The sequence below is a fragment of the Equus asinus genome, chromosome 1, assembly GCF_041296235.1.
Source record: "Equus asinus isolate D_3611 breed Donkey chromosome 1, EquAss-T2T_v2, whole genome shotgun sequence".
Taxonomy (NCBI): Eukaryota; Metazoa; Chordata; class Mammalia; order Perissodactyla; family Equidae; genus Equus; species Equus asinus.
The window spans coordinates 171,926,755-171,940,070 of NC_091790.1; the positions used below are offsets into that span (position 1 = coordinate 171,926,755).

A 13,316-nucleotide genomic window follows, 5' to 3' on the forward strand; every position below is an offset into this window, starting at 1 on the left:
ATCTTGCTTATCCTTCAGACAAACAGTAATTTTAGTAAAATGCAACTTAACTTCCCCAAAGAAAAGGACCGGCTAGGAAAAGAAGCATTGGCAGCAGACATTCTGCTCTTAGATTATTGTCTTCTAGAGTGAATAGTCATTATTTTAAATATAGCTGCTATACTCCTTTTGTTTTTTGCTGGGGAAGATTCACCCTGAGCTAACATCTATTGCGAGTCTTCCTCTTTTTTTCTTTTTTATATGAGCTGCTGCCACAGCATGGCTACTGACAGACGAGTAGTGTGCTTCTGTGCCCGGGAACCACACTGGGGCTACTGAAGTGGAACATGCTGAACTTTCACCACTAGGCCATCATGGCTGGCCTATACTTTTTTTAATACCACATTTAAAAATATGAATACAACATTGTAGTGGCTTATGAATTTGAGTGTTTTTTCTGTCCCTGATTCAATATGTTATTCTGTGATTCAGTGATAAGATTACCTGCTTGTACTTTCGTCTTGCAAATTAGTTCTTAAATATGCAAAACTAAAACCAGAGAAAGATTTGGTAATTCTCATGCTCTTGCCAGGGAGTGGGTCAGATGGTTGTTGATTAACTGATCGGCATCTTCCAGACACCACTGCTGCCACCACCTTGCCCCTCTCCCACCCCGGCCCGCTGCAAGCTCACTGTAGTCTGGCCTTTACCTCCTCTCAGGAATGGGTTATTACCTCTTCAATTCGGGCTCATCCTGCCCTTGACTATGTTAAAGTCAGGTTTAATACTATGAACCTGAGGAAGTTTTTCTCTATTACAAACCCATGTGATGACAGTGGTTTATAACCTACAGACTCCTTTTATAAAAATGGTTTGCTGTGTTATGTTAAAAAACGAATAGTCTGCCCCTATATTTAAGGCCTCAGAATTCTTCCAGCATTCCTACATTCCTCTGCTTTTCCTCCTTCCCCCTTTAGCAGTTCTAGTGCATCAAAAACCTCAAATAGTCTATCCGATATATATTTTTTCTCCTATTCCCTTTACTTTTCTATTTTAATTGCCATGAAATCTTAAATAAGGGAAATTCTGTGGGCGCCTCTGTGAAGTTGGCCATGCTTATTCATAGTGATAAATTGAGTTGTAAATAGGAAATTGTATTGAGAGTTACCAGTAATGAGTGGGAGCAAGGATATTACATTTTGGCTACAGGTGTCTCCAACTCAACTGAGCTAGAGTGTTAGGTTGATCAAATGATATGATAATAAATGGTCTACATAGTTCCAGGTCAGTGACACTACTTTCCAAACTAATTAGATTGAAAGGGACATGATTGACACTTTAAAATGAGTTTGACATGTAAGCTGCATGGTCATCTCTGAAGCATAGGTAGGCTGTTAACTAAACTGGCTCTCCAAGGAGTTGGGAAGGCAATGCAATTTTCTTTAGAGGATCTTCACTTCTAGGTGATTGGGTGAAATAATTGAGTGCAATTGAAATCTACTTGTTTTATACATTTGAATTTACTTATTATGCCCCTAACCTCTTATTTTCTGTTTGATATTTACTTATTTTAAAGAATGGTAACATTTGTATATCAATCCAACTTGAAATAGCTTATGGAATTTTTGTAAAATTTTTATTATTTGCCTATTTTTAATATTATGTCTAAATTTATTTCTAATGCAAGAGTACAGCTTCATGAGTAACATATGAAGAAAAAGGAAAATCAATAGTGTATAAATGAAATATCGTTCTATTCTCCCTCTTTCTCTACCCCTCCTCCTCCCTTTTCCCTTTCTTCTTCATCTCCCCCTCTCGCATACACACTCACACTTATGGCCCACCACAAAGGTCTGGATAAGGGAAGTCCCCTGTAAACCTGATCTTATCAGAAAATCGGTTCCAGTTTGGGTTGGGAGCATGAGGAGTATGAAACACAAATGAAGATGACTAAATATATTGTCCAATGTCCTCTCCATGACTTTGCTGTTAGGCTGTAGAATTTAGCTAATCGTAGGTTCATTTTACTGCGATTAGTTGAATCTGGATGAAAGTTCCATTGTCCTAGTTCAGGTAGTCTCAAGGTTAGATGTCTTCATGCTTTTTGCTGCTATTTAAGGTTGTGCCCTAAAATTTTGTTATTTCTGCTGACTTTGAATTTTGAAGTTAGATTTATTCTCTGTCAATGTGCTGTAGTTAAAGAAACAAACAAACAGAGAACTGGTCGATGGCAAATTAAAAGGGGAAGCTTCTCGGCTCTGCCACTAGCTAGCTGGGGGACTTGGGTTTCTCTGGGGCTGCTTTTTCTATAAAATGGTTTGGATTAGAAATTTTCACAGTTAGGTTCTGTTCCAAGATTCTGTGATGATTTTTTTACAGCAAAGCTGCTTCACTCTCAGGACAGGTCTCTTGTCCTACGGAACATGGGATCCTTGGTTGAGGAGAAATCTGAAACCTGCTGAGTAGAATGGGGCAAAAGCAGAAATGGTTTGGATGAACAGGATTAGCGGCTGGACTTCAGAAGACCTATATTTCAGAGCAGTAGGTCTTGAACAGGCTTGGTTTGTGACACTAATAAAAATGGATAGAAATTATTTTTAAAAACCAATAACAATGGGGGCATTTAATAGCTAGACTTTTCTCAGTTATATGTTTTTCTTTTTGTTTCACATTTTTCTTAAGTCTTCATTATCTATCCTTATTCTTCTTGCAGCAAAATGAGCAAATGAGTAGTAAAATAATATTCACTGAAACTTTCACTTCAAAAACAGCTAACCAGACCCAGTGGGACAATGTTTGTCTTTTCTGGATAGATGGTGCTTATGGTTATGATTTTCGTATTCTGCATAAATAATATGACAACTAGAGGGGCAGTTTTCTGGTTCACATGATGGAATTAAATATTTAACTGTTTCGTCGTGTTTCCTTAAGAGCACTAAGAGCTTCTTTGCTGTCCAAGTTTGGAAAATACTGCTAAGATGTGGGCCCATTGCTTGTACAGAGGTAAGGATTGACCCATCCACATAATTGAGTCAGTGGTTTGGTGACATCTTTTAATATGTTTTTAACTGTGGGGTATGTAAGGCCTGAGTACAAATACACGTACTCCCTCCGATTCTCTTTTTAAGCTATTTTCATTCGTGTAGTTAGTTACGTGAATTCATTCTATGTACCAGGTCCTGTCTCCACATGCTTTACTCACATGAACTCATGTAATCCTCCCAACAGCTCTGTAATTCTATGAACTGTATGTACTTATCTAATAATAAATGAGGAAACTGAGGCACAGAGAGGTTGCATGAACCCACCAAAGTCAGTTGGTACATGATAGAACTGAGATTCAAATCCAGACATTCTGGCTCCACAGTCTATGCTCCTAACCACTATAATATTTTGCCTTATCAAAGTCCTCTGAGAAAAAGATAATTTACCGGCCATTCCAGCATCACATTGGATGTTGATGGTGTTACAGCTGTAGGTCAGGCAGGGATCTTTTTATTAGTATGTATTTGCCTTCTTGCAGCCCTTGATACTAAAATTTTAAAAACAATTTTCACGCCTATGCCCTGTGTTCGTTTTCCTTCCCTACTAGACTATAAATTACTGTAGAGTCTGGGCTGGGTCTGAGTTAATTTTTTTTCCTTTTTTAATTTACAGCATTGCCTAGTACAATAGCTTCATAGAGTTTCCCATGAGTTAATAAGTGATGAAACGTTTTATTCCAAACTACTTTACCCTATCTTCCTTGAAGCTGGCACTGGAAAATAAAATGTGTGCTCATATTCATTTAAAAAATGTCCTTTTAAAAAGTTCCTTTTATATATCAGAGGAAAAAAAATACCCATGTGGGAAAATATTGTACATTTTATTTAAAGGCATTAAATTAGTAGATTTCTACTTGTTTTGTATAATTAAATATTTTCATACATACTTTAATTTTCTGATTGCATTACCCTGGTGGAGAGTTTTAAGACTAAATGTTTAAGATTCTTGACCTTTGAAATAATTATAGTATAATTTAGTATCATATAATATTCAAATTGCCAAGGGTTTTCATTAGACTCTGAGACACTTATCATAGGAATGGTAAATTCTAACATATTTTAGGTGTGCCAGTTGCTACTTTATATTTTTGTAAAAATTGTTTCAACAAAGATATTTTTAGAAGACATTCTATACTTTTTAGGAATATTTGATGGTTAATTTGTACTTCATATTGATATTATAGATTTTGTATTTATAGAGAAATGCATATCCAGTGCCAGCAGCTCATTGAACATAAATGCTGATCAAGAGAGTCAGGAGCATTGTGTATGTAGAGTACCTAGGATCAGTCTCATTATTTTTTTTTTTTTTGAGGAAGGTTAGCCCTGAGCTAACATCCACTGCCAATCCTCCTCTTTTTGCTGAGGAAGATTGGCCCTGACCTAACATCTGTGGTCATCTTCCTCTATTTTATATGTGGGATGCCAGCCACAGCATGGCTTGATAAGCGGTGCTGTGTCTGCGCCTGGGCTCTGAACCAGTGAACCCCGGGCCACTGAAGTGGAGTGCGTGAACTTAACCACTATGCCACTGGGCCAGCCCCAGATCATTCATTTTTAATCACACAGAGGCAGTATACCCTAGTGGTTAGAACACAGACTCTGAAACTAGTTTGCTTGGGTGCAAATAATGGGCTTTACCACCGATCGTTGATGTGTCTTTGGCGTAGGTTACTTAACCTCTTTGTGCCTCAGTGTCTTATCTATAAAATGGAGATATTATTAGTACCTACTTCATAGGATTGTTGTGAAGAACAGTTGAGTTGATACTGCATTTAGTTGAGTTAGAGCACAGCCTGCCCAGATGAAGCATTTGCTAAGTGTCAGCTACTATTATCATCATCATTATTAAGGAGCACAACAACCGTTGATGGTTCTCTGAACAGAACAGATTAATTCATAAGGCCCCTTGAATGCCTCCCTCCACTCTCAACTTTGTAACCTCACCTTATCTTTCAGGTCTCCATCCACACACTGCCTGCTCCAGGAAGTCAACATTCCTGACCCTTTTTAGACTCCTCTTCCTCCCCTTTTCAGTGTACTTCCCCTTGCCTTCTCAGTGTAGCAGTTTTTCACAACATACCATAGAGGCGGGGCATCATACCATTGGTAGGAGAAGTACAGCCATGACCCCGTGGGAGACAGTCTGGGTGGGGCACACAGCCTTAAAGGGCATGTAGTGCAATTGAACAGGACACTTTGAAAAGCCCACTAGGTGATTTGGATATGTCCCGCCCCCTCCTTCCTCAAGAATCACTTGTAAAACGGCAAAAATATCTTTTCTTGACCTCACCGCTTCCCTTCTCACCTCATCATCTGCAAACCCCCACCTAACTCTGCACTTGAAACTGCGTCACTGCAATGCTTAGAGGTCCCTGAATACGTGGTTAAGTGACACAGCTGAATGCCTTTGCTTCTGCTCTCCCCTCAGCCTGGAATGTTCCTATAACTTTCTTCGCCTCTTTGACCTCTGCACATTTTTTTTTTTTAGAACTTAACTGAGGCATCATCTCCTGATGCCCCAATTTTGGGCTAATTGCCCCTCTTTTGGGTCCCCACAGTAGCCTCCGCATACAAAATGATACTGAAGTTTCTGTGTCATTTTGTCTGTCTTCCTGCACCAAAATGTAATCTCATTGAAGGCAAAGACTGTCTTATTCATCTTTTAATTTCCAGCACACAGCCCAGTGCCAGCCCATGTGAAGTGTTCAGTGAATGTTGAAGCAAGTAAGGAATATGAACTGTAGAATGTAGATGCTTATTCTTTCACGTTTGTGAACGTTGTGGTTGAAACCTCAGGAATGGTTGAAATCCTCAAGGGAGAGAATGTGGAGAGATAGAAGGGAGTGCAAATATTTGAGCTGAGAGAAAGGCAAAAAGAAACTTAGCTGAGGCAGAATTGGAACTCGGAACTCCTGCCTCCCAACCCCATCGAGTTTTCTCATTATTCCGTATGGTTTTCAGTCAACTACACATTCCGAAATCCTAAAACCAGAAAAAAAATTAGAAAGGTAAAATTGAAATTGAATAGTTCATTCTTAGTTTTAGTAGTATTGTACAACCTTATTCACTTTTTCCCCATGAGAAACTCCTCAGTTTTGCCTGCAATCGTAGAAGTATTAGTATTTTAATAGAAGGGTAATAATAATATTTTATGATATGACCACAGTGCTGTAATCTGAGCTTCCAGAAACAAATTTTCTGTGACTTTGGCAAGATATGTCACTGCATTCCTCAAAATGCTTAATTTGCTTGGATAATGTTTTGTTTTGTTTTGTTCTGTTTTCTCAGGCAGAGTGCTTTTCATTCCATGTCAGAATAATTGTGTGGGAGAGAGGTTTAGAATTCTGCTTTCCAATGCCATATTTGCCAGTCCATTGGAAAACAGGATTTTAATAAATTTTACTGCTCAGCCAAAAAACTAAATGGAACAGCAGTAATACAAAGAGGAGTGTGTGTGGATGTGTGTGCAGAGGAGAGCAGGCAAGATCAAACTGACTGTGTCAAAGTATAAATCATTCTGCACATATAAATCATTGCTTTTTATTTACTTGAAATATTTAATTAGCTGTTCTTAAAAAATTAAAACGATTATCTATCTGAAGTATTTATAAGTGGTAAGTATTACTTTAGAGCCAAAAGTAAATATTTAAATACACTTCCTACAGAGTTTAGGAAAATAGGTTATCTATATAATTTATGATCTATAGTAAATTATTCTCATACCCATCCATTTGATGAGGAGCAAAGAAAAGATTTTACAAGGTTCTGAAATATGTATAATTTAACATTTGAACCATAGAGACACCTCAAAATATGCCTCAAATCTCAGAGCGCTTCTTTTATAACAGCCGACAGCTTGGCAGGCCATGTTAAAGAAGTGATAGATGCTATCAGCTATGTATGGACTCCACCTTTGGTTTTTTTGTTTTGTAGACAAGCTGTCTTAGGCCATTGCTCTAAGAATTTAAATTCTCACTCAGGAGTTGGGTGGGGAGGAAATAAAACAATGGAGATACAGATAGATTGGCCAGAAAGCTTTGGGGTGTGAGGTGGTGGAGTGAAGAGACCATTTAGAAATCCAGCCTCAGAATCATAGGCTAAATGGAAAGAATTGAATAAATCTCATGACCTATTAATACACCAAGGTTTTAATTTTTTCTTTATATAATGATAAAAAGTTTAGGCGGTTTTTTTTATTAGCTCAAACAGCAAAAGGGAGTTACAGCAGCCAGGCCCCTCTAGGATGAAAATTTGTTTTCCATCCCAAGAGTTGTGCCCAGGTTGGGCAGTGGAGAATCTGAAGGTTTTCTTTATGGTTTCAGGATTGAGTGCGGGGTCTTGGCCCAGGGCTAAAGCTGAATAGAACTGGAACAGCAGTGAGACATGGATCCTAAGCAAGACTGTCATTAATTTTCTAGTTCAATTAGTTGGGAAAATGCATAGCAACTAGGAAATCATGAGGAATAGCTGAGTGTAGTTTGAGGCTGATCATGAGTTGAGTTTTAGATCTGATCAATTTCAAATGATGATACACAATCCAAGAGCATTTGGAAATACGCAACTGGAGCTTGAGAGAATAAGTTAGAACCAAGCATAATAATTTATATTTGTTCTCTTAGAGGGGATATTTGAAACCATGAATCTGGATGAGTTTTAAGTAGCGATTTAGAAGAAAAGCTCAAATGGCTGAGAATTGAGTGACTCAGGGATCATTGGAAACCAGCCATTTTGGTGGGATGGGAGTGTGGGTTTAGCTTGTGCACTTGAGAGACAATGCCATGAAAAGTTCAGACTTTTCTCCAGAGGTGATGTCAGATAGAGTAAGTCAGAGTGAGGCCATGGCACTGATAAGATAGCGTACAGGAGTGGTCAGAGGACAAAGAGAAGAGGAAGGTTATTTGGCTGAGAGGAAACAGAAAGGTGAAAGAAGAAACAAACTGGAGAGGGTGGTGTCCTAGAGGCCAGGGAAAGAATGTTTTACAAAGAGGACAGGGACTGCACCAGGGTTGCACCAGCTATTGTTGACGGCTTCAGTAGGATGAGTGCTGACATAGTTCTGTTGGATTTGACAATGTGGATGTCATTTGGTGACTTAATTAAGAACCCTTTCCGTGGAGAAGCCAGAATGATGTGGGTTGTGGAATGTGAGGAAAAACATTAATGACAATAGTTCTAGAAAGACCAAAATCCCTGTGGAAGTGTGGGTCCAGGGAGATTGTTTCATTTGTTTTGTGTTGTTTTGTTTTAAGATGGGAAAGATTTGAGTGTGTTTACATTTGAATGGAAAGGATCCAGGAGGGAGGGAAAGATTAAACACCTAAGGAGGTAATAATGATACCTTCATATAGTTTCTTTAGAATTTAGATAGGGAGTTCAATACAGTGAATTATGTGAGTGCATATTCATTATCAAAGCAAGAGAACTGAGTAACCAGAGAAACATTTACTGAATTGTTAACCTAGATGGCTCCACTCTATATGGGTTGTATGGTTGATTAATCTTAGAAGCCTTCGGAGTAACTTCTGTGGAATGACTTGTTATGAGGAAATGTAACCTTTAAAATGATTTAAAAACCTATCTCAAGTCCCCAGTCCTGCCTCATTCCAGGAGCATTAATTGCATTTGAATGGAAGGCATTAATAGGCTGGGTGTTTCTGATTCTGAGTTCCAAATATCTGACTTTTGTGTTTTGGACTGCAAGTTGATGATGGTTGATAGCTTCTTATACTTTAGATTAATAAGGCCCCTAATTGAATTTAATCATAGCTTTTACACATAGTATAGGGTAAGCAAGAAAATAAAACAAATCAAGTAAACAAGCAGTTTTAAAGAGTTAGAAGAAAAGTATAGGAAATTTGAGTAAGGAATAATACTCATAATCCATAATAATAATAATAATCCACTGCATAATCCAGAATATTAGAAGACAATAGGTTAATTTTAAAATGTATTTAGAGTAAATTTAATGTGGCTTACTCTTCACTGAGTTACTATCACAAGCAAAGGCTTGAAAAGGTTAAAACTTAACCTATAATAAATTGGAATTTTGATTGTGATAGTCTCTTACACAATGATTCTGATCATTTTTGGTTCATAGTCTTCTTTGAGATTTAATAAAACTTATGATTATTTTCCTCAAGTGTTTCAGAAAGATGATAACAAAATCCTGTTACCTCTTGTGTTATTCCTGGAAGTAACCAAAGATATTGGATACCTTCAGATGTTTTATTCTAAAATCAAATGTCTCTAAGAACTGAACAGTGAAGCAGGTAGCAGACGATAGGGAGTCTGAAGAGCCTTTGTAAGGGCTTTTATTTTGATCTGAGTGAGCTGGGAAGCCAGTGATAGGTTTTGAGCAGATGACTGACATGATCTGACTTACCGTTTTTAAGGATCACCTGCCTTTTGTGCTGAGGGTAGACTATAGGTACACAGGGCCAAAGAAGGGAGGCCTACTGTTCAACTCTTGGAGTAATTCAGATGGGAGATGACTGGGTTGGATCAGGGTGGCAGTGGTGACATATTGCATATGGATGTATTTTGAAGGCAGAGTAAGATTTACTGAAGGATGAGATTTCAGTGTGAGAGAAAGGTAGGGATTAAGGATGACTGTAAAGTTTTTGGCCTGAACAGTTGAAAGTATGAAGTTGCCATTAATGGAGATGGGAAGACTGTGGGAAGAACAGCATTTGGTTCTTGGGGGACGATCAAGAGTTCGCTTTTAGATATGTTGGATTCGACATGCCCATTATCTATCCAAGTGGTAATGTGAGATAGGTGCTTGGATAGAGGAGTCTGGAGTTCAGAGGAAAGGTCTGAAGCCTGAGATGATAACAGTTTGTGAGTCATCAAGGTACAGAATGTTCAGTGGATGGGATCACCTAGGACTTGAGTTCTCAACACTGGCACCAGGGTATTTGGAGTAAGAGCATCTGAGCAAAGGGAGTAGAAAGTAAATTACCACTCTGGGCTTTGCCCCTAGAGATTCTAATTCATTTGGAATGGAGTGGGTCTAAGCCATCAGCATCCTTTAGAAGCTCCCCACATGATTCTATGCATATAGGGTTAAGAACTACTGCCCAGGAAGCAGGTAAATTTAAATGTTCCAAGAATTGAGCCTTGGACCACTCCAATATGTAGAGGTCAGAAAATGAAAAGGAACCCTGAAAAAAATGACGATGAATGACCAGAGATGAAGAAAGAACCAATAAAGAGGGGCAGCTTGGAAACCAAATGAAAAAGGTTTTTCAAGATGGAGGGAGTGATCATGTGTCAAATGCAACTGAGTAGTCCCATAAGATGAAAAAGAGGAGACCATTGGCATTGTCCTGTAAAGGTCATTGGTGACCTTCATACATTCAGAATTCTGATGGGGAAAAAAGTCTGAGTGAAGTGGGTTCTAGACAGAACAAAAAGAGAAAAACTGAAGATTGCAGGTTTTGGCTGCTCTGTTCAAGGAGTTTTCCTAAAGGAGAATAATAAAAGAGCTAAAGGAGAATGTTTTTAGAAATGGGATATATTGGTTGAGTGTCATTGGTAATGAGCTAGTGGAGGGGAGACATTGATGATGCAAGAGAAGGATGTCCTTGAGTAGGCAAGAGAGGAGGAGATCCATTACAAAGTGCCCTATGTTATAGTTATTGATATCTGTGTCTGTATCTTCTCATCCCTCTCAGATTTTACATCATAAGAAGAAAGCATCCACACTTTGAGATTATCTTTTATAGTGCCTGCTTTAGTACAGTGCCTTACACATATGGGGCACTTTCTATACATTTAACTGAAGATCTTCAAATGACTCGTAAGATTTGGCATAGTAGATTTATATAGTAGATTGGTAGTTTTGGAAACCTTTCTTTTAAGAAAATATTTTATCATTTGAAATGATGTTAAATATGCTAAAAGTTTCCACTCATTTTAGAAGGATTTCAAAAAATTATTTCAGAGTTACAATAATAGCACTAGACACTACATAATACTCCAATTCTCAAAGGAGGAAGTTTTTGGGAAGAGATGCAGGATGTTTTGAATCTTCTAACAAAAACTGGCTGATGACTCATGAGTCTCTTGCAGTTTATGGAGTGTATACACAAGGAAAACAGTATCAGTATTGTTCATTAAATATAATTTTTTCTTCAAATATTTGAGAGACCATTTACAGTAAAACTTTCTCACATGCTCACAATAAATAAAAACATTTTCTTTAGATTTTATATTTCACTTTTGCCTAAATGTTACCATTTTAGCTAAAGGGTTTTACCTTTTAAAAAATTAGTTCCATTTTGTTAGAGAGAAGAATAAAAATATTTAAATCAGTTGATAAACTGAAGAAAATATTGATGTGTAATCCATACATTAATTCAAGTCCAAATGCCATGTGCTCTGCCCACTGACAATCTGGAGGAAAGAGAAAATTCAAAATTTTAAGACTAACTGGATTATATTCATGTTCGTTAGTCTTTGTCAAAACCATTTTGATAATGCTATATTTTGTATTTTTTATTGTTTTTTTGGTAACTTCATAAATGTCCTGTTTTTCCCCAGTTTTATCACTACATTATTTCAATTCCTTCCTTTGTGTGCTTCTATGACTATCACTATATACGCAAAAGATCTGTTGTTTTGCTGGCTAAACTGACACTAAGATGTTTGAGAATAGAGAATTTTAATATTGGAGGGTAGGAATTAACTTTGAATATGGAGTTTTTAAAAAAGAAGATTCTGAAAGAACTGGGACAAAAGGATGCCCTTCATGTCTGGGACTATGTCTGTTTTTGCAGTAGTCAGAGAAGCTTCCATCTTTGAAGATTTGGCCTGCCAAGCCCAGAGTTTTGGTTGTCTCATTTTGGTTATTACTCCAAAGTACCCCATCTGGATCTCTGTCCATCTGTCTGTCTCCCTCTCTCTCCCCCTCTCTCCCTCATCTCTTTCCTCTCTCCTCTCATTTCTCTCTTTTTTCTTACTTTCTCTCCCTCCTCATTTCAAGACTCACTTCAGTTAGAAATTTTGCATGATTTTATGTAACAATTTATTGAAATTTAGAGGAACGAAAATGGCAGTGATTCATGACATTTTCAATAATAATGGTTTAGTACTCTTTTCAGGTGGTTTTTTCTTAGCTTGTATATTTATGAGTATGAGTACATAGCTTAAAAGAAATAGCTCCCAAATTCTCTAAGACCTAAGACTTTTTTTAACAATGATTTTTTTTTCTTGATTAAATTAGATTCTCATGGTATTTGACTTGATTTCTTTTCTTTCAGAATACATAGTTTCTTCCTATTTGGTTTTTTAAAAATTATATTCTCAAATGACCCTGCCTGACTCCTAAACCTAGTTGAAGTAATGTAGAAATACTAGCTTTCTTAGAACTTTTTTTGCAAATTTTAATTCTTACATGCAGTGTTAAACTATTATAGTTTTGAGAGCCTTTTATAATTAATTTGTATAACTCTCAACTAGTACAATATAAAATAGGATAGAGGGGAGCTCATGCTATAAAGTTGCCATGTTTCTGAAAAACTCTTGCAAGGTGAAAATTTTTTTATATAGAATGTTAAATTGAATACACAGAAACCTATTTGAAAGATTCACTTATGAGTCTCTAGCTCCAGAGCTTTCAGCTTTGGGAGGGGCCCATGACTTCGACAAAAAAAAAATCAATTTAGTTTCACTACCTTTTAAACTTTAAGTGAAATTAAACTTTAAGATTATAAACTTTAAAATCACAACTTTAAAATTATAGTAGTTATCTGATCACCACTACATCTTATTATTAATGTGTTGAAGAAGCACGTATTTATTCTACCTCAACTTTTAATATTATGACTGTTTCAACATAATTGATTTACTTCGAAATCATTTGTACTTTATTTTACACATTTAAAAATATTATGTCCACGCCACACAAAAAAACAAGAATCCCTGCTCCAGCCCTCTTTGCATCCTTGGCATTCTCTGTAGTAACAAGAATTTCTTTAGTAACATACTTGTTTTTAAACTTACATTTCTGTGTGCAGTTTTCATAATGCAGAGAACACAAGTTTTTTTAAATAGCTTTTTTAAGCACATATTAAATTGAAATAAGAATAAAGGACGCATCCAAATTTCTACCTTAGAAGAACTATATTAAATAGTAAATTTCTAAGTGACTGTTGTTTTCAGGTTTGCATTTTAATGACATACTTTTACCAAGGCATCTTCAGCAGTAACAGGACACAGAGGCCCGGAGAAAATTAACTTCGTGGTTTTACATGCCACAATTTGGGTAATCTTAATTTAACTCTCTGT

At 37.0% G+C, this 13,316-nt stretch overlaps 1 protein-coding gene across 3 annotated transcripts in view; it reads left to right on the top strand.

Annotated features, from left to right (window-relative positions):
• Positions 1 to 13,316, top strand: part of MDFIC (MyoD family inhibitor domain containing) — an 89,113-nt gene that overhangs the window by 53,909 nt on the left and 21,888 nt on the right. The window lies entirely within an intron of this gene.